This window comes from Nylanderia fulva, unplaced genomic scaffold, assembly GCF_048542155.1.
Source record: "Nylanderia fulva isolate GAGA-0341 unplaced genomic scaffold, ASM4854215v1 Scaffold4, whole genome shotgun sequence".
Classification (NCBI taxonomy): Eukaryota; Metazoa; Arthropoda; class Insecta; order Hymenoptera; family Formicidae; genus Nylanderia; species Nylanderia fulva.
In genome coordinates this window covers 512,227-535,224 of record NW_028190476.1, presented here as the reverse complement: position 1 = coordinate 535,224, position 22,998 = coordinate 512,227, and the positions used below count along the sequence as shown (strand labels likewise).

The 22,998-nt window shown below is 32.6% G+C and overlaps 2 protein-coding genes across 5 annotated transcripts in view; one reads left to right on the top strand and one right to left on the bottom strand.

Annotated features, from left to right (window-relative positions):
- Positions 1–16,897, bottom strand: part of LOC114944687 (luciferin 4-monooxygenase) — a 103,047-nt gene extending 86,150 nt beyond the window's left edge. Inside the window, exons 1-2 of one of the 2 annotated variants that reach the window (XM_029320705.2) lie at positions 16,826–16,897; positions 16,332–16,624 (exon numbers count right to left, since the gene is read on the bottom strand). The gene's annotated coding sequence lies outside the window, so the exon portion shown is untranslated. Of the gene's footprint in view, positions 1–16,331; positions 16,751–16,825 lie in introns of those variants that run through there. The other variant, XM_029320706.2, reaches the window with a different exon arrangement.
- DIP-lambda (Dpr-interacting protein lambda) overlaps positions 1–22,998 on the top strand; it is a 205,733-nt gene that overhangs the window by 80,984 nt on the left and 101,751 nt on the right. For 2 of the 3 annotated variants that reach the window (XM_029320710.2, XM_029320709.2), the window contains one exon: positions 19,068–19,112. The gene's annotated coding sequence lies outside the window, so the exon portion shown is untranslated. Of the gene's footprint in view, positions 1–5,208; positions 5,225–19,067; positions 19,113–22,998 lie in introns of those variants that run through there. The other variant, XM_085485968.1, reaches the window with a different exon arrangement.

Here is a 22,998-nt window from a genome sequence, read left to right as displayed (position 1 = left end):
TCTGTCTAATTAAATGATCGTTATATTAAAACTATTACATATAACAAATGCTAAAGTTGAAAATGACAATTGTTCATATTTTTTTCTAAATGTGATTGTCTGATACTCTTATACTAATGTCAGACGCGAATATCACATTAGAGTTTAGTTTGATTATAAGAGAAATATATATATATACCTTTAGAGGTAAATAAAAGGAGACAAACAGATTATGAAGAAAATACGTATTAATTCCATCATAAAATTTCTTTGTTAACAGTTTATTTTATGAATACGCGTATTTACAAGCCATGTACACAGCCATGCTCAAAGACATGTATTTTTTAAAATACGCAATAATGACGAATCTTCTATGAATGTCGTTGAAGCGTGTTAATTAGGAGATTTCTCCTTTGAGAGATAAAGAAGTATGAGAAGAATGCTGATCGCATTGCTGGAGGCGGGCAAACTGAATCGATTGAATTTATCTCATTATTCGAGGCTCGCGTCGAGTATTGTCTATAGGAATCGAATCGTGGAGATAAAATAATGAGACTATTGATCCAATTGTGTCAGAATTCTACTACCATGTATTCAGAAAGTGATTGAATTGCTGTTTTCCGACTTCCCGATTTCATCTGCAAATATTGTTTTATTACAGGAACGGTTTTCTGCTCGTTATGTTTCGATAAATTGTATTTTCATTCCGATTTGTATTCATACGAAAAACGAGCATTAATTCTAATCCTATAATGTCGCATCGTACGTAGATATATATGCATTATCATAATATTGATACAAGAATGATAATTACATTAGAAACATTTAAGATGTAGTTATTAAAAAGATTGAGATTTGATAGCTAGAATTTTTTATACAAAAATATTAATTATAAAGAAACATTGTAGAAATAAAAATTAAATATTAACAAAAAAAAAATGAAAATATTAATTAAAATATGTTTTAAAATAATGGAATTTGATAAAGTTTCTGAAATAATTACGAATGTGCGAGTGAATTGACGGATTAACGCCTTTAATTTGGACTTGAGTTCGGAAACTCTGAAATCCGCGAGAATGAAACTTCTTTCACCTCCCGCATTTTGTTCGCGATTTCGCGTTTACGTAACGTCGCGTCGCTCCGACGAGAACGCATTAATCACGCGAATCGAGCATTGCCTACATCGCAGAGTCCGCATTAGCCAAGCAACCCTATCGCATCACGCGCACCCTTATACCCGCACCGCTACTTACAACGGTATCAATGCCTACCACTTCCACAACCGACGTCTCTATGCCACCAGGCGTAAAGCGGGAGGGAAAGAGAGGAGAGGGAAATGCGATGGTCGGCAGACGGATCCAGCGGATTCGCCCGAGCTGATCGCAGCCGAATTGGAGATGAAGAGCGAAGAGGAGAGAAGCAGTCCGTCGTGTCGTGTAACGTTACGGTGAATTTCGGTCGCGCACGAGGGGTGGGAAATTGCGGATCAAGGGGAGTAGATAGAAAGCGAGAGAGAGAGAGAGAGCTAATGCGCAGACAGGCAGGTGGCAGCGGGGCTCGAGGGGTAACAGGTCGGATGTCCGGCAGTCCGTCACCAGCTATCCCTCGGTATCTCCGGCGTGGCCCGCCGCGACCGGCCCGCGGCCATATCGCCCCTACATAACAAGTCCTGAATATGCATATATTCAATGCTACAGACTAAGCACGAAGTTTGCGCGCCCGCAATTGACCATACTTATTGTATTAGGACCTCGACAATCATTCGATGCGTTTTATTAATAGTTGCTCTCTTTGCGAACGATTTTTTATTACTAGAATATGCCTAGCGCGAAAGAGTATTGATTAATATATATTTAAAATTCCAGTTACCATATATATTAGATTAAAAATACTTTTCATTATATTTATCTCTAATTATACGTAATAAATCAAATTGTTCATCTTTATAAAATATACATTAATAGATAATAAAAATCTTTTTTTTTTAGATACATTTATCCCCGATTTTCTTTAGAATTTTATTCTTCAATATGAGATATATTAAGGCTCCATTTGAAATTCCTTGGATAACGCACATCCTAAGGCAGTTACTTTTTTGCTTACTTTTCAAAACTGCTCCCGAATATCATTATATATCTTTTCGACCTCGACACGCTTGCCTACACGCGTATAGCATCCGAATGGGAATTCTTCAAGCTCTAATCCCCTGTTCTGAAGTTAAAACAAATCTAGTAAAGTTGAGAGAAACCTGAGTCACTTTTTCTTTTCAGAAAAAAAAAATCATTTGTCAAATTTTTTTGTTCCAAGTGGTATCTTCTTTCTCTTCTTACTTTTGTCTGAATTATTTTTAATTTTTGTCTTCCATCAAATTAAAAGAAACTATTAAAAACGTGCTCGTCTATTGATTAAAACAAAATTTAGTATATAAAAAGGCCAACTAATCGATGTAAACCAAGTATTTATTCTATATAAGATAATACAGTACAAACGTTTCGACCGCACGCGGTTTTCTTCAGTATAGGAATTAAAAGTAGATGATCATAAGTGATTGTAAGTCGCAATTTTATCGCCGAATTAGTGCATTAAGTCAAATTACAAAACGTCAGTATATTTCTTACGGATTGATCGCTCTATCGAGATGTTTGGCCGATCCCATAGATTTCAACGTTAGTATGCGAGAAATTATTGTTGTCATATTCATAGGATTTTAACGATCTGTTTCTCTTGTGTGTTTTTTTATTATTATTACATGTTTGCTAGTTTTTCCAATATATCTTATATAGAATATCTTATATAGAATAAATACTTAGTTTATATCATCTAATAATGCTCGATTAGTTGGCCTTTTTATATACTAAATTTTGTTTTAAAAGAAACTATTATTTTTAGATGATAATAATACTTATATATATATATATTACCTACACGAATTATTTTTGTAGAGCTTTGATAATCAAGATGATTGAAATTCCAACCGTCAAAGAGAGACGTCCTTTACAGCACATAGATTTATATGCATATTCCCTCATGCACACACACACACACACACACATCGTTATCAACCCCTGTACAAACACGTGGTCACGCGCGTGCAAACTCACCCTTTCCTCTCTCTCTCTCTCTCTCTCTCTCTCTCCACTTGGCCATCGTCGAAGCACCATTGACGCCAGTTCACTGCCTGCCAGCGCACGGATTTATGGCAACGTATACGCCGGTCGCTCGTATATATTCGTGGATTTTGACGTATCGCGTACATTAGGGAAATTCTAATTACCCCTGGCCTTCTCCCTCCCTTTCTGGACACACGCGTACTATCAGCGAGAGCGCTTCCTCCGGTAAAGGAAATACGGTGCCCTGGTACCGACCAATGGGGCTGTCCCTTCGCGCTCTATTGACGTTCCGTCTCTCTGCCTTCCGACCTATCTATCTTCCGACCTGCCTTCCGGTATCTCCTTTCGCGACGCGTACTGTCTAACGCTCTCAGCACAATCAGCTGGCGCTAGGTTACCGTGCCGTCTGTACGTCGACTCTTTGATGAAACGAATATAGAGATCCGTTCCCTCTCATTCTCTGTGCTCTCCCGTGCGTATGTTCTTTGCTTTCCAAGGCAGCATTTCGTCCTTACCTTGCTTTCAATGTACCGTAAAATCGGGGTTAGATTGCGATAGCAATCGTGACTCTGCTTCGTAAGAGAGACAGATTTTCCGTGACCGGAGTAGTTTCTCCAGAGTAGTTTCGAGAAAATTAATCAGAGTTCTCTGAGAGTTATAAATTGATATGGTCAAAATATTAAATCTATGAATACAAAACGTGCGAGTATTTTATCTTAATTAAATTAGTAAATCTAATATAAATATAATATAAATTATAATCTCTCTACGAGATTTATTTCACGAATATTATCTCACGAAATTATTTTATACAGCATATAAAAATTATATTACTTTACACGTGCATTTAAATTATAAATTTTTATAATTATAAAATAATTTATTCATATTTTAGAAAATGGTATATACATTTAATCTATTATCATAGGCAATTTCTATTTGAAACTCGCAGGTAGTTATCAAGTCGAGAACTATATAGTGCTGAAGCAGCTGATTGGCACAGCAACGATACATATTTCGTGTTATTCGTGACGCATTGTACTATCAATGTTTGAGTTTTGTTAGTCTAGTCTATCCAGCTATTCAACTATCAAAATAGTAGTATGACTGATCAATGTAATGCGGCTAATTTTGCGCGTCGAGTTCGGCCCTACAGCAGTCAGATGAAAATTCGAGCGCTACGGTGCCAATAGAATTTAATGAGGCTGCATCGCAGCCGATCTCGGATCCGCCGGCGGATGGCATCAAAATGCGGGCGGAAGTGAATAGCTACGATCTAATGTATCCCGCGCAATCGTTTGTGCCGATCGAATGCTGATGATACAATCCGATCCAGTTGGAATGCCGGTATTACATACAAACATCGCCTGTCTAATCGCGCACTAATCAAATTTCCTTTCTCTAAAGTGATTTTAAAACTTTGCGAAATTGTCTGCAAATTTTTAAAACTGTCTCCGCAGGGGAAAATATTTAAAATAACAATATATCGTTATCTCTTAATCAGCTACTTTTGAGATCTCTTTTAATATATAATTATAACATGAATGTAGGATCTTTATCATAATAATTTTATGATAGAAATGTGAGCTTGTGCTTCATAAAATAATTATTTTTGCATATACTTTGACGTATCTATATTAATAAAATTTTGAAACATTTTTGGAAGAGCGCCGTAGATACTGCAATTAATTCTTCTTTTATCCATTATCGCAGTTATATTCTAATTACGTATCTTTGCTCATCGCACAGATGCGCATTATCTCGAGTGCAACGTAGTATAAGCTCTTTGAGTGAATTGCGCGCATTTGTGAAACCGTTGAAATCTGCGAGAGTATATACAAGAGATAGAGTAGATAGGGAGAAAGATAAAGAGAGAGATATATAAGCTCCTCCGAATCTCTGTTGCACCACCCGAACGAATGGGCGGTCGATCGTTTCGCCACGCGAGCATATTTTATCGCGCAAAATCGTCGCCGTGGTTTCCCTAAAAGTGCTATTAGCGGGCCGCAAAGTGCCGTCCTAACCGGGCCCCGCTAAGTTTGTCGTGCGATCATAATTTACGTCGCCTAGGAATTGTGACACCTTGCGCCAAAATTGTGTGCTTTTAGGAGACAAAGGAGAAACGAGCAAGTATTGTAAGAAGAGGTACTTTTGATATTCGAGTTAACTGTCAAAAGCAATACGATCACGATAACATATAAACTTTTGGAAAATCACGTAATGAGCATTTAAAAAATTGATCATAATTTATTAAAAAAAAAAAAAAAAAAAACGTTCTAGTTAGTGTAACGAAATTTAAATGTATGTATTAACATAAGAGATAAACATATGCACGATTTCTAGTATAATAACGCTTACGCGTTGATAATAGGGATCTTTTCGTTCACCTCCTTGGTATTTGCCATTCGTGCCATGCAAATGCGATATCACGGCTCTGTTGGTGGCTTTGAATACGAGCTCACCGTTATATGCGATGATTACGTGTAATACAACGAGTATCAAATTGGGAGAACGTCATGCTGCGCTTTGCAATTGTTCGCAATTGCATCGCTACCTTAATTTTGCGTTAAGTGCACTGATTATGTTAAGAATAGAAGCATCAATTAAAATCGATCATAAGCACATACCGTGCAATAAATATTCTACACACGAGTGAATAATTTTTCTATTAATTTTTCCGTACATTGAAAAAAATCTATGTACTTTTACATGGAATTACTTGTTCAAAACTGGAAAAATTACTTAATTATCACTGTGATTTTTTTCCATATTTTTTTAAGTAAAAAGTTTATCCATTTTATTTATAACATTATTTTATAGTATTTATACATTACCAGCATTTTCTATGTGTAATTCCATGTTCAGTGGAATATTTTTAATCTTGAAAATGTTTTTTTTTCTATATGAAATTATATACAATCTGTAATCTTTCATATGAGTAGCAATATTGGGTCAAAAAAAATCCAGCATAATCATGTAATTTTACACAAATATTTTTTTCAGTGTAGTAATGTAAAAAAAAAAATTTTTTTTGTTCAATTCATTATTAATCTCGTAAATAAATAATTTTCTCTTGCACCGCGTCTCCTATAAATATTTGCATGTTTTTTTGCGCGATCCATACGTTTGATTCGCGAATACCATTATTTTATATTCGCAGATAAGAAGTCAAAATATCCATTCTACATCTCATAGCTCTTCGAACTCGGTACAGTGTGCGTACTCGCTCTCGCCGCCGGCTTTCCGTGCATTTTATCGCGCAGAATCATGTTGGCCGCAGTTTCCGCAGGAGTGCCATTAGTGGGCCACGGAGAATCGTCGGTGTTCGCCTGCGGGGCTTTGCCATTGCGATTTGGAAAACTTGAACGATAGTAATAACAATTTGCTGAAGCTACTGAACTCGCCGAATGTTCCCTCGTGTATGCGAGCAAATCGCACGGAGAAATTGGCGAAATAAATTGGATTTATTTTTATACTATTTTAAACAACCATAGTTTCTTAATCTATTTGCAGTAAATTAAACGATAGATTTTTGGAATAACCTGTTGAGTAAAGAAAATGACGTAAGAATTTACTTTCAAAAAATTGTCAAAAGTAATTGTTTTTTATTATATGTGTAGTACATCGAAATAATAAAGTTTCAGCTATCGTATCGCGTAGTTTGTAATTCGTAGAAGCACTCCAGTGTATCTCGTCGATTAAAATGGAAAATCAACGAGTCACAACAAGATCTCATTCTCATACAGTGATGACACATTTATAGGCATATACGTATTTACGCGCATAATATCTTGCCTCTCTCAATGCATATACCATACACATTATATACGTGGGATACTATATTAAACTGGATAACATACTGCGATGCGAATAATGAAAGATGGAAATCTCTAGACTAATTAAAACTGCTGTGAGAATTTTAGAATTGAACTTTATAAAACTGTATTGATAAAGTAAGGCTTATTTAAAAAATAGTATGAAAAAGTGTGAAAACTAAGAACTTTGTTCTGATAATTTCAATAATTTAAAAATATATTATTGACGCTCGTTTCTTCTTTTTCTCAATAATATGTACCTTACATAAAAAATACCAAAAATATCGTTGAATATCATGCAGTTATCTATTTATATTCGAAGAAAAATATTCAGCAATCATTTTATCATTTTTTTGCCAATTGCTTTTATTTTATTTACTGAATCAATGTTATTTATCGTATAAATTCATATTAGTAAAATATATCAAATATATTTTTTCTACGTAAAACTACACTTTAATATCATCGTGCATTAACTTTATGACAGATTCGACCATAAGTTAATATAGGATTTCCAAGAAAAATCAGACGCGTAATGTAACGTTGACGTTGAAAATGAGTCGCCGTTTTCGTGAGTGGAACTTTAACGAAGAGATTATAAACGCGGTTCTTCGCGAAATAGTCACGTACTGACGTAAAAAAAAAATACTGAATAAACGCGATTAGTAGAATTAATAAGGAATCAATTAATAGTGACAATCATTTATAATAATAATTATTATATAAAATATAAATATATCAAAATTAAAGATAAAAAACAAATATTAAATAATTAAAATTAATAAATTTCCACACGTACTGCATAATAATAATAAATTGTAGCAAGAATAGAAATAATGTAATCTTTTTCATGCTAAAACGTGAAATCCATATGAGACTTAAATATACAATATATCAAAAATCACTTTCTGCAAATTTATCTCCCTTTTCTAAACAAGATCTGTTCGCCCTATCGTTATAGTTTCTCTTTTCTCATTTACTCTGCGTATTCCGCTCAACAAGGCATGAGCGCGTTAATCAGTGGTATGTTATTCGTCCTCGGTTGGGCATCGTCGTTACAATGGAACGGAGTCGAAAACCGCACGTAGTCGCAACGAGCTATTGATCGCGACATTGGCAAGACGATCACGTAGCCAGGGAATTTATTCGTCCAACTACGAGCTCATCTTCCATAACATTATTATACAGTTATTTTATGGTAATATCGATGTACAAGTTTGTATGAGAAACGTATTGATGTATTTTTATTAAGGAAAGATATCTCTATTTCAAATTTATTAAAAACAAATCGGTGAGTGTGCGATAAGAATTGGAAGATCAGAAATATAAATCTCGTTCTATTTTTTTTGCAAATTAACACCTATCCTAACAAGTTTTAAATCAATTTTAATAAAAATATATCTATCACGCGTATATATTTTTATCGAAAGCTCTGATAGTAGAGGATTAATATTGTCTGTATTATCTACAAGTACCACCTGTTTCAGATTATCCTATTACACGTTTATATTATTCTTCTCATTCACGTGAGCGAAAGAAGAATGGAAAGACAACCCTCTTTCGTCGCCATTCTCGAGTCTCGCGAGAGTTAATCGCATGAATAAAAAGATTCGTACGACAAATACCGTCGTTTAACGCGAATGATCTCCTCACGAGGACGATGAGATGGATTCCGCGGTTATATATATCGTAGACAAATTGCAGAGAATATATATATTATGTGCCGGTTTTTTTGTAGAATCGTCAAAAAATTCTGATGATGTTGAAATGCGTTCGCAGCATTACTTTAAAATTTCATAGATATGCTTCAGAAAGTTAAACATCGCTTTGAATTGTAATGCGGGATTAAAAGGATATACATATATATATATATATATATATATATATATATATATATATATATTAAGATTAGAATTAAATATTAAGATATATCTTTTTTTCATAATAATTTTTATAATTAAAGTATCTTTATTATATTTATTTTCTATAGTGTAATTGACAACTTAAATAGTAAAATCTATTTCACGTGTATTGACCCTCTGACCGATTTGAAAGTCATTTATCGCATTTCAAAATATCTGTACTAATCTTCTCAATCGGACGGACTTAAGATGTTGGCGCGACGGAATTGTAATTTATTAAAGTTCGCGATTCAGATTAACGCGACGACCAAGTTGCAAGCGAGAATATCGAGAATAACTTCGCTTGTAATCGGATTAATTAAACGTGCGACGTGATGGTTCATCGAAATGCGAAGTACGGACATAACGGACATAAACGAAAGCCGATCTGGTTTCTCTCATTGTTTCGCAGTGAAACTTGATTATGCGAGATACTATATCGAGCATAAAAGCTCTAACTTCGCCAGCGATCAATTACATAAAACACTTAATTAATTTAATCCAGCGCATTTTTAACAAGTAAGATTTTGACATAAAAAGTATTGTATTTATTAATATTAATCGCATGGTTAAGCGCGAGAAAATTGCTTTGTTTAATATATCCTTCTTCGCATAGTTTCTCGATTTAATCGTATACTCCCTTTTCATATAACTGATATTAACAGAAGCGGAAGAACCACTAAACGTGTTTAATTTAGCCAGCATTTACCCAGTTCTTGATGCAACATAATAGAAGAAGTTTATTAAAATATTAAGCAACCCGGCACGAAAGAGATTCTATCTTCTTAAATTTGCTTTTGCGCTTATATAGAAAACTAAAAGCTTGAAAAATAATATATTGATAACATACCCTCAAATCAAGTAAATTGTTTGAATGATCTATTTTAATCGAACTGTTTCATTGAATTGTTGCTATTTTCAAAAGTTAATTATTAACGATTTTAGACAACTTTTGTATTTTATATTAGAAATAATGCAATGTTATACGCTTTCAGTGAAATTTAATTATGAATGTTTTACAAAAATTGTAAATATATGTATATCATTAATTGTTTTTAGATTTAAATTTGACAGAAATTTATAGTCTTTTATACATATTACTTTTTGCTCGTTTTAGTTAATTTTAAAATCGAATACAAATGATAATTAATGACTACAATTTCTTTCAGTTAGCTTTTAAATCGAATACCAATATAGAAAATAATCAATTCTGTAACATTCATTTTTTAATAGTATATATAATATTTGAAGTAAAAAAAGTTGTATAAATTTCAGCGACACAAAATAAATTTAAAAAAAACAAAAATTCGAAAAAATAATTTTTTTATTCTAATAAAATTGAGCACTTGTTTTGTAACAGTAATAGATAATTGTTAAAGGCAAATGAAAGCAATTCTTACTTTTAGATAATGCATTTATTTATTATGTTATCTTATGCAATATTTATTGATAGGAATATCTGAAATTTTAATAACTTTGTTAATAGAATTGTAGGATTACTTGCAAATGTATATTTGTCTTGCAAAATAAAAAATATCTAAACATTTTCAACCATTATTTTCGTTGATCGTTGATTGTATCTACCTTCGCTTTTTATTATTGATGTTGAATGTTTATTATTGATGTTAATGTTTTTTATATACATATATATGCTCTACATAAATCCGCATTTATAATAGTATTAGTTATATCAAAAGCTGAGATTAATCTAAAGCTTTTAACAACTATCATTAAAATGATGACAGTTATTAAGATTTAATTTATTCCCTCGTTATGGGAATCAAAATATTAATTATATATTTAGGTTAAATGTGTATTCAATTTAATTGATGTGTCATGCGATATTAAATTTTCATTGGAAAACGATTTTGGCGGCAATTAAGACTAAATATTTAATAATCGGAAAAACAGATCACATTTTTATATTTGTTTAAGATCGCGAAGCGAATATATTTTCTATTTTTCCTTCATCGTTTTTCTACCTTTACTTCATGGATTTAAAGATGTAGCATGTAGTCACAATCCAAAATCCAACAATTCGAAATAAAATGAACATTTCAGAGAGTGAGTGAGAGAGAGTGGGAGAGGGAGAAGCATAGGGGGAAAGAGAAATAGAAATAGAAGGATAGAACGAGACAGATCGGCAGCACGCCTAAGCTTTCTCATTGCAGAGAGAAGTTAGCTTTTCTCAGATCCCTCCAGTGATACTTGCTTGAAGAACCAGTTGCTCAGTAGATTGGTTCCTTGGCTTAAGTGGTGTATCAAGACGATGGGGAAAGGGAGAAATAGAGAGAATGAGAACCGATATGTCGTTCCCTTATCTCCGTAAGCCAAATGTAAATGAAATAGCTGAAGAATAACTTTCAATTGGCGAGAGTTGCACATTTCAACAATTAATTTTAAAAGAGCACAACTGAATTAATGTCTCGAGATCGGTTTTTTCTTCTTGCTTGTATATATATACAGGGTTTGTCCGGAAAGTAATGCGTCGCATTTTTTTGTGACGCGACTATACATCGCAGAGCGATGGGACCGGTTGGGGAGGAAGGGGGGTACCCTTAGCTTTCCAACAGTAGGTCGCTCAATTGTTTCCATGCGCTTGGAGGGTTAGGACGGCTTATTCTGTGAACCTCTGCTTAGTGGTCGCGTCGAACTTGTGATGGAGAGAACGATAGAGCAACGCTATGCGATAAAGTTTTGCGTGAAGCTGGACAAGACGCCGCTGGAAACTTTTGAAATGCTCAAGAAAGTTTTCGGGGACGATTGCCTTTCCAAATCGCAGTCAAACAGATGGCACAAGATGTTTAGAGAAGGTCGGAAGGAGGTCGCCGACGAGGCCCGCGCAGGACGCCCGTCAACATCGCGAACGGACGACAATGTGACTCGTGTGCGCCAATTATTGAATTCAGACCGTCGAATGAATGTTCGCTTAATGTCGGAATTATTGAACTTGCCGAAAACGATTGTTCACGAGATTGTATCGGAAGACTTGGCCATGCGGAAGATTTGCGCAAAACTTGTGCCCAGAGTGTTGACCGATGCGCAAAAGCAACACCGAGTGGAAGTTTGTGAAGAACTCAAGCAACTCTGTGCAGATAATCCCAATTTCCTGAACAACGTTATCACTGGGGATGAGTCATGGGTCTTTCAGTACGATCCGGAGTCAAAGAGGCAGAGTGCGTACAAGCTACTTCGACGGCCTCCCTGAACAGCATCCCAGTCAAGGAGTTCCAGAAATCTTATGACGCATGGAAATCGCGTTGGCAAAAATGTATTGACGCAGAAGGGTCATACTTCGAACAATTTTAAGTTGTTTTACCTATGCGATCAATAAATTCTTTTTTAAAAAAATGCGACGCATTACTTTCCGGACAAACCCTGTATATATATATATATATATATATATATATATATATATATATATCCAAATGTAACAATAAAATCATTAAGTCTTGTTCCATAAAAAAGTTAGAATCTATGAAAAATGTAAAGTCGAATGTGTACACTCCAACATCAGTCTTATTTTTTCTTTCCAGAAGTATAATTGACATTTATTGCATACATATTTTTCTCCTTAGGAGAAAAAACTTAGAACTCTAAATCTCTAAGTGTTTTATTTGAGTGTTAATAATTAATATTTATTCCAAAATGATGGCTATATAACAGTCTCTAATAATCTGAGGTAATTTCCTCAATTTGTCGAATCGTTACAAATTTATGTTCAATGTTTTGACTTTACATTAAATTTGTCAAAATTATCAATAAAGCTTTTTCAATTTGTCAAAATTATCAATAAAGATGTTTAGGTCTAATTAAGAATAATTTTTAATTCTACATTGTGAGATGAGAGAGTTTTACTAATTTATGTATCTACTTTTCCTTTTTTCTCTTAAAATTTTGTTGAAATCTGTATCTATTTGCAAGTTTTCTTAAATCGTGATGCAATTCGAAAATGGAAAGAGATACGCATAATATCGCCATACGTGAAAAAATGAGATTCTCACGACACGATATAAGTATCGAAAAAGAGGATGCAGATGGATCAAAGCGTTACGTAATAATTTTACCTATAACAGTGTAAAAAATCTCAATTTGAAGAGTACAGTTTTAAAAAATTCATAAAACAGAATTTTAATCATATTTTATGATAAATTATTGGCATATTATTCATTGACACGCCACTTCTATTATTCCTTCGTCGAGTTTCGCGTTGCTTTTTGGTCTATTCTTTCCGCTTGCGAGATTCGTTTTTAGGGACGCGAAAAGAAAAAGGGAATCGGCGCGCTGGCAATGTTTAATACGAAAAATTTTTCTCTCAGGAATTTAGCCGGATTATGGGAATTATACATCCTCGAGATAAAGCGCGACTTAATCCATATGAAACACGATGGCAGACTAGGATTAAACGTCCCAAGTATTCCGGCGCCGCTGTCACACGTGCCAGCATAAAATTCTGAGATTTTTTTTCAGAAATGCGCGTGTTTCTTCCGAATTAGATTTCTCTCTCTCTTTCTCCCTTGACTCTCGTAACTGCACGCAATTTTCTTAGCGCGTGTGTATATTATTTTATTAACTTCTTGACGTTCTTTCTTTTTATCTTATTTTCTTGCAATAATATATTTTGCAAATTTATTTATGTATAATTGTATCATTAAATGAATACTAATACTTAACTTACAATCAAAGCTGATAAAATTTAGATTAAACAAAAAAATAAATTGACTGATAAAGAAAATTGTGAAAATAATTTTCTCTTTATAAAACGTGCTAATTTAAATACAGCATTATCGTTTGATTTATTATTGTTTACTACTTATAAACTCGAATAAAATGTGCAATAAAATTTTTGAAAATAATTGCAGATGAATTCGAAAACAATTGTGACTAATTTTTAAACGTTTAATATCACATTCGACAAACGTATACGATTTCTAGAAACTATATCGTCCGCCATAAAAATAGTGTGCCAGCATGCGTCTGTTTTTCATAGGTATACCGACTTGCAGTTTATAGCGGTCACGTAACTCAAAGTATTCGAGCAATGCTTGTGGTGGCATTCTATGTTCTCGAATGTATTTTCAGGGGTGATAAAAAAAAGTAGCGCTGGGAAATATACGGCGGCGGTTTTTATTACCATCTTGAGAAAGTAATGTACGTTAGTATATCTGTGTTACGCGTTTTAGCGGCATTGTTTTTTTTTTTTTTTTTTAAAAACTTCGACCGAGTGCCGAATAACGAATTTTATTTCGCGCAGCTGTATATGCTATATTTAAAATGGAATGTCACCCTCTTCTGAGGTTTTCTCGAAGAAATAAATTTTACTCCATTGTAAAGATACAGCAAAGTTTGTTTCCGCGGTTCACAGATACGCAATGCAGGAGCCTGTTAATTTGGACGAATATATTTACAATTTGGTACACATGTGCGACAACATGTTTAAATACATGCGTTACGTAGAATAATTAAATTTGCGGACAGCTACGGTAAAGATTGTTTTGTGACATGACATTTACGTCGGTACACGTTTCCAACGTGTGCTAGTCGTTTAAAAATGCAAATCCGGCTTTAAAATTATTTAAAATAATTATATATATTTCTCCAAAACAAAAAGAAATTAAATAAAAAAATTAACAGTATTTCTTTTTCTATAGTTTACATATGTAATTTAGATGTCCATCATATGGACAAATATCACGTAGCGTATCGAGAGTACGTTTTTCTTTACGGTTGAAAGAGAATTTGCCGCAAGTCTGTGAAAAGATTGCTGAAGATTTTATCGGCGCGCTCGCTCATTCGAGGAAGAAAACGTTCTTCTTTTCCCTCAGAATTCCTGCGATTTCTACTCGATGGTTCGCAGGCACTAACTTATCAGAAATGGCCAATCTAGCGAATATAACTGGTCTTCGAATCAAGTATAACTATAGACACAGTCTCGGCAAACCTGGTTCTCATCGACAAGAAACGAGATCCATTACATGTAATGTCGATAGACTCGAAGTAATGTACAGCTACTTCATTTGCAATGATTCTCGACGAATTTTCCAAACTTCTGACTAGCTTTTCCATTTCTTTCTCTCCTCATTTTATAATATACATAATAATAATAAATAAATGATATATAAAATGTACACGAATAAATATAAAATGTATATAATAATAATTTAAATATACTAAAATTAATAACAAAAAAAATTATTTTTACTCAATACATAACTATATGCTGGAAAAAGTAATAATCACACACGATTATAAGACTTCGATCTTTTGATAAGACTTAAAAAAATTTAATTAATTAAATTTCTATTTTATTTCCATTCTAAATTTGCTAAAACTTATTTTTCAAACTATTGAGTTGAACTTATTAATATAACTAGTCATAGTGACGAAACCATTTTTATTCAAGCACATAATGAATTCGTAGTTGTGTATGTTCTACCAAAACTACACAACGGACTGTACAACGAAACAGGTCGCCTAAGCTCGGCGATTGCCGAGAAGGGTCAGCCTCTACTCTGAGCTTTTCCACGGAGATACTCGGCTGAAAGACCAGTTACTTGGTAGATTGGCCGCTCGTGCTAAGTAAGTGCACCACGATGACGACGGGAAAACGGCGAGAAAGAAGGATAAAGCGTTTTCTTTTCAAAAATAGGGAAGTGAAAAGCGCCAGGCGGAGTTCTCTAAGAAACACCGAGAGAATGTTCTGGTTGTGTATCTTGAAAACGGATAGAGAATCGCTCGTCAATCCAAATGTTTGGGAAATGTCGAGCAAATTAGCGGCGAAACAAAGACGTCATGAGTGTCATAATGCGCGTTATATTATTTTGTTATTAAAATTTTCATTGCAATTATCCGCGTTTCCTTTATTTCTGTTTGCTTCAGACATAATATTTTTTCTCTCGCTCTGTATATATATATATATATATATCTCTCCTATTAATATTTTATACATACATTATATGTCATATTTGATATAATTTTTGAAAATAATTTCGTAAATTCTCATTATTTTAAAATTACATAAAATAGAGAAAATAATTTAATACTCACCGCTGCATGATGTGCAACAACGTATTTGTAGTATACACAATGTTGATTTTTTTTAAATATATATACACTTTATATATACAATATATATATATATATATATATATGTATATTTAAAATAATTAACATTTCAAAGAATAATTATTACGCTCAATTGAATTTATTTGTCCTCATTTAATAAAAAAGTTGCATTTTTAATTATGAGAAATATGATCAATAAAAATCTGATTTTTGTATAAATAATCTAAATAATCTAAATTTTAAAAATGTTCAAATATTTTATGCACCGTTATATCTATAAAAAATATTAATTGTAAATATTTTATTAAACGTTTTAAATAATATTCAAAATAAAAAATCTCTCTTGAAAAGATATTTTACATGCATTATATTTCTCAGTAATATAAAATGGATTATTTTACCGCGGAAATAAACGAGCAATTAGTCTCATAAATAATAAGTAAATAAGATGAATAACTCACCTCGTAGTTTGCTCCGGACTTGCGTCTTTTCTCTTGTTGATACTTTGCTGTTTCTTTATGGCACTCACTCGCGAAAACTGTTAATTACGATCGCGCGCGCATTAATTAGTTGAATACGACGTTTGCGCGGTACTTTATATTATTACACGGCACTCTTGATATTATAACTACGCGATGTACACTTTACTATGTATATTGTGATGAAAGAATAATGCGAAAATCACGAAATTATTTGTATGGAAATATGATCTTCTCTCGATACTCGATAATCGTACAAAATTCCTGTTGCAATACTATTTTAACAAATAATGTACCCTATCGTTATCGATTTTGATTAAATAAATCTCGCGGAACACACGTGTGGTAAATTATAAATTATAATAACAATTATAAATTATAAATAAGTATAAATAATTATAAATATTATTTATACAAAAATTTATAATTATAAATAATTATAAATAATTATAAATAATTATAAATGCTAAATTTACGTTTCGAGAATTTTTAGGAGACTGCACACAAACGAACTGTATCGCGTACTGCCTACTCGTTCGAGTCTCGTCCTACGAATAACAAGATGATCATGCATATAATAGCGGGATAATATTGATATTTGATATATCAATAGCCGCTGTATTTATCGATACACAATCACCGAAAGTACGAAGGAACTCGATTATTTCTTATTAAATATATACAATCATTGAATACATTGTGTAATTAATTAAGTTTTATGATTAATAATTTTAATTATTTAAAGAATTAAATAATTTTAACATAATAATTATAACAATTTTAACAATTCGCAAACGTACTGAGATAACAGCAGTTTATAAAACAATGATTTCGAGTAAGGTAAATTAATTTTACGAGAAAACTGGAATTACTATATCAAAGACTGCCAAGATAGAAGAGAGAACTTTATCGAACGACAAAATATAATATGTATCTTACTTAATGCGCGAACATTGACGGAGTAATAACAATCTCTCGCGTCGTCCTTTTCCTCTTCTCAATGCCTTCGAGCCTTCATTGTAATGGAATGCCCCATCACGTCGCATTCCATTACAAGTCATACACGAAGCATGTTGTTATTTCTTTCATTCACGTGAGATGCTCGAGTACGAATCGAAATGATAAGAGATAGACAGCTATACAACATTCTTATTACACCGTGCTTTCACCTAATGTTAATTATTTCTTTAATGCTTAAATATTTAATGGATTTGCATATTAATATCTTACACCTCCGTGCTTTAAACTTTTTGCCGATTAATATGTATAATTTGTATAATTTGTTTATCAAGACGCGATACATAATCGTAAGATTGATTGATTTAATTAATGAAATACCGTGAAAGACATACATAAATTGCTTATTAATATAAATTAATAATTAATATAATTATTAATATTATTAATATAAATTAATTTGAAATTCAAGAAATAAGAATACGCATTTATTTTATAATGTGTTAAAATTAAACAATCTGTAACGGAGAGAGAAAGAATCGACAATCATGTGTTTGACACTCGTTCCTTGCGTGGTGCATTGATATGCAGCAATCTTCACGTCATTGTCATTCGTGCGACGTGACTCGAATAGGAAGTCAGGAAGGCAGGTACATGCGATCCGCTTTGTGTTTCGTTCCTGTATTATCTTTCGAAACGCGATCACGAGAAATATTGAGGGATAGCAAACGCGATCATGCGATTGTCATAATTAGCAATTATTAGTCCGACATGGCTGATATGGTTTAATTATCGAGATAAACGAACATAAGAAATATTGAAGGATATCAAACGCGATCATGCGATTGTCATAATTAGCAATTATTAGTTCGACATGGCTGATACAGCTTAATTATCGGGATAAACGAACATAAAAGGTTGTAGGTATTTAACGAAATAGATATTTCGCGCTATATTTATAATTTGAACCGGTAAGTGATTAAGTAGATTATAAATTAATTGTTTTATATTAACTTTTCAATATTGATATTTACTAACGATAATTAGTAATTGGAAATCGAGTATCTCATATCACAATTTTTCGGTAATTTGTCTATATCATTTTCAGTTATTTTCTAATTTAACTTAACATGTGCCGTACAAAGTGTTGTTTTATCGCTCGTATTATATTGATTAGTGATTACAATCGTGTTTTCGCGAATAAATAATATGTAAGTGTCAGAAAGCAGCATAAAAAAAGATGAAGCGAAAACCTGGGGAGAACGGAACAATAAATATATTTATATCTTTTTAATTCATTATTTTATTATATTATTATATTCGTTAAGCTAATTCCTACGTTTATTTATACAGTTTAATCATCTTTCTTGCACCTTTTTTCAATTATATTATTATAAATTTATATAAAAATGTTTTATTAATATCTTATATTAGATTATCTTATGTTAGACATTATTTTTTATTATTTTTTATTATTACACATATAACATAGTAAATATATTTTTTAAATTGTTTAAGATTGATAATTTAGTTCTTTTTATATGAGGACTAAGTTTTTATTTATAAATTAACTTATTATTTTTTATATAACAATTTATATATTTATAAAATTTTTATTTCCAAATTTTTATAATTTTTTCAAAATCTGTTTAAAACATAAATGATAAATTTAATTGAAAGTGTGTAATAATTATGTTTTAAAATATATTTTAAAAATTGTTTTGTATATATGTACAATTTGAATATATTTGTATTTTACAGATCAATGTCGTGTGTACTACAATTCTGCCGTTACGCATCGTGCTGGTGAGTAAAGTATTTTTTCAATCTTACACATACACAATCTTTAGATAAAAAATCGATCAATAATTATATCGAATGTATATTTATTATGAACGTATGAGATAGAGTATATCATAAATGAATGTATAAAAATTAATGAAATGTGAAGACAATTATCAAGAATTTTGTAAGCATCTATATGTTTGTTAAAATATCAGATTACACAAAACTCTTTCGAATTTTGACTATTATTAATTAGTTCATTTGTAAATTATTCTAAGCATCATATTTATTAATTACACACGTGTATTTTATTTTTGATATATAATGCTAATCTTTCCTAAAAGTTTTAAGACTTTAATATTTTCTAAGTTTGCATTATTTATATTTATCTCAGGATTGTGCTTTTTATTAAAGTTTTAATGTTTTTCGTTTATATATTGCCAGTCTGTTGTAATTTATGTTGTCGCATTCTGCAATTTTTACTTGTTAGTAAATATTAAATTTTTTCTTTACAAGTTTAATGAGACTTGACATTTTAATTACAAAATTACAAATAAGGACGCATAGAGTATAGTTTATAAAGTACAAGTAATTTTACTTTTCTAATTTTGGTTCAGTGTAAATAATAGGAAAAAGCTTCGCGAGAGCATTTCACGTTGAAATAATTCGCGCCGAATTTTTTTGACCTTCCTTCCGGCTCGATTCATCCGGCGACATTCGTGACGTGGCAAGAGTCCTTCGTTTTTACGGCGCTCTCGAGTGCCCACTCCGGTTTTAATTGAGTTCGTTATATTCATTTCCGGAGGAGCGCTTGATGCATTTCATTCGCGTATCTCGCGTGTGTTCGCGACTGCTCTTTCGCTACTATACGTTTGAGTGTAACACTCTCGGTTAGTCGCAGATTTATAGCGGGACCGAAAGCTGGATAAAATTCGCGGTAATGCCACATGCGAGTTCATCGTGTGCAGCATTACCGAAAAAAGTTCCGCTGGAATAATCAACTTGACTCTGGACTTAAATATATAGAATAAAGTTTTTATATGTTTCTTTACTTGAAAGTAACATTTGCACGAATCAATTAAATGCACTTTATATTAAAATATATAAATATTAAATGAATAACATAAAATTAATTTAAATAAAAAAAATTAAATTAAATTAATTTAATAAATTTGATTAATATTTAATTAAAGTCTATTTTAGATTATATATATATGTATAACGCAAAAAGCAGAAAAAACTCGAAGTAAACAATATTTTATATATAATTTTCAATCTGTGTATAGTAAAGTGGATTTAATGATAATTTCGTACTTGCGACTTTTTTCCTCATTGATGCGACGATATGTCATCTCACAGTGACATTCGTAGTCTTTATTCCGGGTCTCTTAGTAAGTCATCAATCCTTTTTGATATACGACATTTATGCGCGTATGTACTTATCATAATATCCATTCAAGTCACGAAATCAGCTTTCTCTCAAGAAGCCGAGAGTCGATGCTCCGAAAGTCCGGATTATCATGTTCGGTAGGTTTTGAACGTTTAATATGCTCTTCTCTAAGATCCCATCTCCGTCATCCTCATGCATGATATATGCACGGGCTGTGGCCCACTAACTAACGTAACTATTAGGGCTGGAAGTTCGAAAACGCGCGCTCGTCGTTCCCTAGATTAGGTTGTAGGTTGCTGATAGTACGTTGCACATTGTTAGTAGTAAATGCTCGTCGTTTCTATGAGAGACCAGACAGCGAGAGCCAATCATTCCGGCATTATTGCCACGCGATGGGAAACGGGAGGAAAGAGAAGGCTGGGGAGAGGATGGAGAGGCATAGACGAATCCATTTAATAGAGAGGATCTATATACATTACGGATTTATCAAACAATATAATTCAGCAAGCTCCGCTTGCTGCTCCTGAATCGTCCCGCGTCACCTCCGCACAATCTGCCGAAGTCGCACCTCGCATCGTTGCCTGTTGCCAATTTCGGGGCCGAGCGACGCGAATGCGAGCCGATTCAGAATTTTCGTTCTCTCCGCTATATGTATATAGATTGGATTTATGTGGCTCTGCCGCGCCGTGCCGGCTTGTGCATTAAAAGGATACCTGTCTCGCACGACCATAAAATTTCGAATACCGTTTAGCGCACAGTTCGTACTATTCGATATGCTTTGTGTAAAAGTCGGATCACGCTTATTAATGTGAGAAATATTCAAATATATTTTGCGAGATATTACACGACACAGATCCGCTCTCGCGCTTTTATCGACAGAGATTTAATTGAATGGAATGTAACCATTTTTTAATTCTTTCAACTCAGCTTTGACAGATACGAATTTCCATACATGCTGTATTTCAATTTAGATTTTTTAAATTTTAACGGAGTTGTAATAAAACACGTTAGCTCTTATAATTCGAAGCTTAGAGTTTTAAAGCTTTTTACGTTGCGAAAAGTCTTGATGCACAAATAATGTTAATTCTGACATTTACATCATTATATTTATAGTCAACAAATATTCTATAATAACACAATTGTAGAAATAAAAATAACATTTTCAATAAATAATATTTATTGCGCAAATAATATAAAAAAATGTAGCATTAATAAAATTGCGGAAAAAAAATTCTCCCATTTTAAGTTCATAAGGAGTATTAATGATATCTTGAATAAAGACAATTAATATAAATTCTACTAAATCTCATTAAACTCTTACATAATATAATAAATACGTTGTTAAGCATTTTCTTCGAAATAAATTTTGATTATTTTTAAAATGGGAAAATATCCTCTAAAATATTAAGGATCTCTTGTGGCAGAAAGATAAATGGCCAATTTAACACGGCTCACCATTTTTGGCTCATGTCGTGAATCGTTTTTGATCTGAATTTATATCGCATAGCAAAAATCTATAGTTCGAAAATTGCACGCTAGATACGTTTATCATCGTTTCGTTTTAATATAATTTTCTGAAAAGAATTCGAGGACGACTTAAAACTCGAGTTATTTTGATTTTTTGCCTCACAATTGTATCGATAACTGTAACGGATGTAATTTTGGAAGATTTTACGTTACCGGATGTGACGGCACCCCGGATATCCGAAATAGTGGATAGATTATTCAACAATGGTCAGATCCTCTATTTACAACCACCGGAAATGTACGTCTCTTTTTCCTTCCGCGCGCTTGTAAATTTTTACATATTCGAGACTTTTTACAATTACACACGATTATATCTCTGAAATTGATTAAATGACTTTGACGCGATTTTTAATTTATGACTTTGACATGTATATTATCTCTTTACATGAATTTTATGAAATTCTTTGGAAAGCTGTGTAAAAAAGATTTTACCTTTTATAATAATAGTAGGAAACAAAATAAAGAAAATCATCATTAAAATAAATTGGCGAATATTTATCTCGTTTATTTTTGAATATGAATTATTTTTTAACATGAGTAGTTTAATTCAAAACGACGGAATGATTTTTATTGAAACGTATGCAGAATTGTGAAAAAGTTCGCAAGATAGTATGCAAAATTCGAGACTATAATAAATGAATTCTGAAACTCGAGATACGGATGTATGGGCATTCTCGAATATGTTAGTTCCGTATCTCGCTTTTCTCGTTTCACAGATTGTCCGCGCTTTCGGTTTTTCGCGCTCGTTCTCAAACCGGCAATTCGATTGATAACTTGAGCCACTATGCGGATGGAGCGTTTACAGTTTATTCGTCGTAAAAGCGCGACGTGGATGCGCCGCGCGGCGCGTTCTCTCTTTCATGCCAGTCATATAAAATATCAATTCCGCCATAAAATTGTACATTTATCGTTTTATCGACGTGCGGAAACGCACGTGACAACGATTTCGAATTTCACTAACAATTCGTATATTCTCCTGTGTTCGTCCAA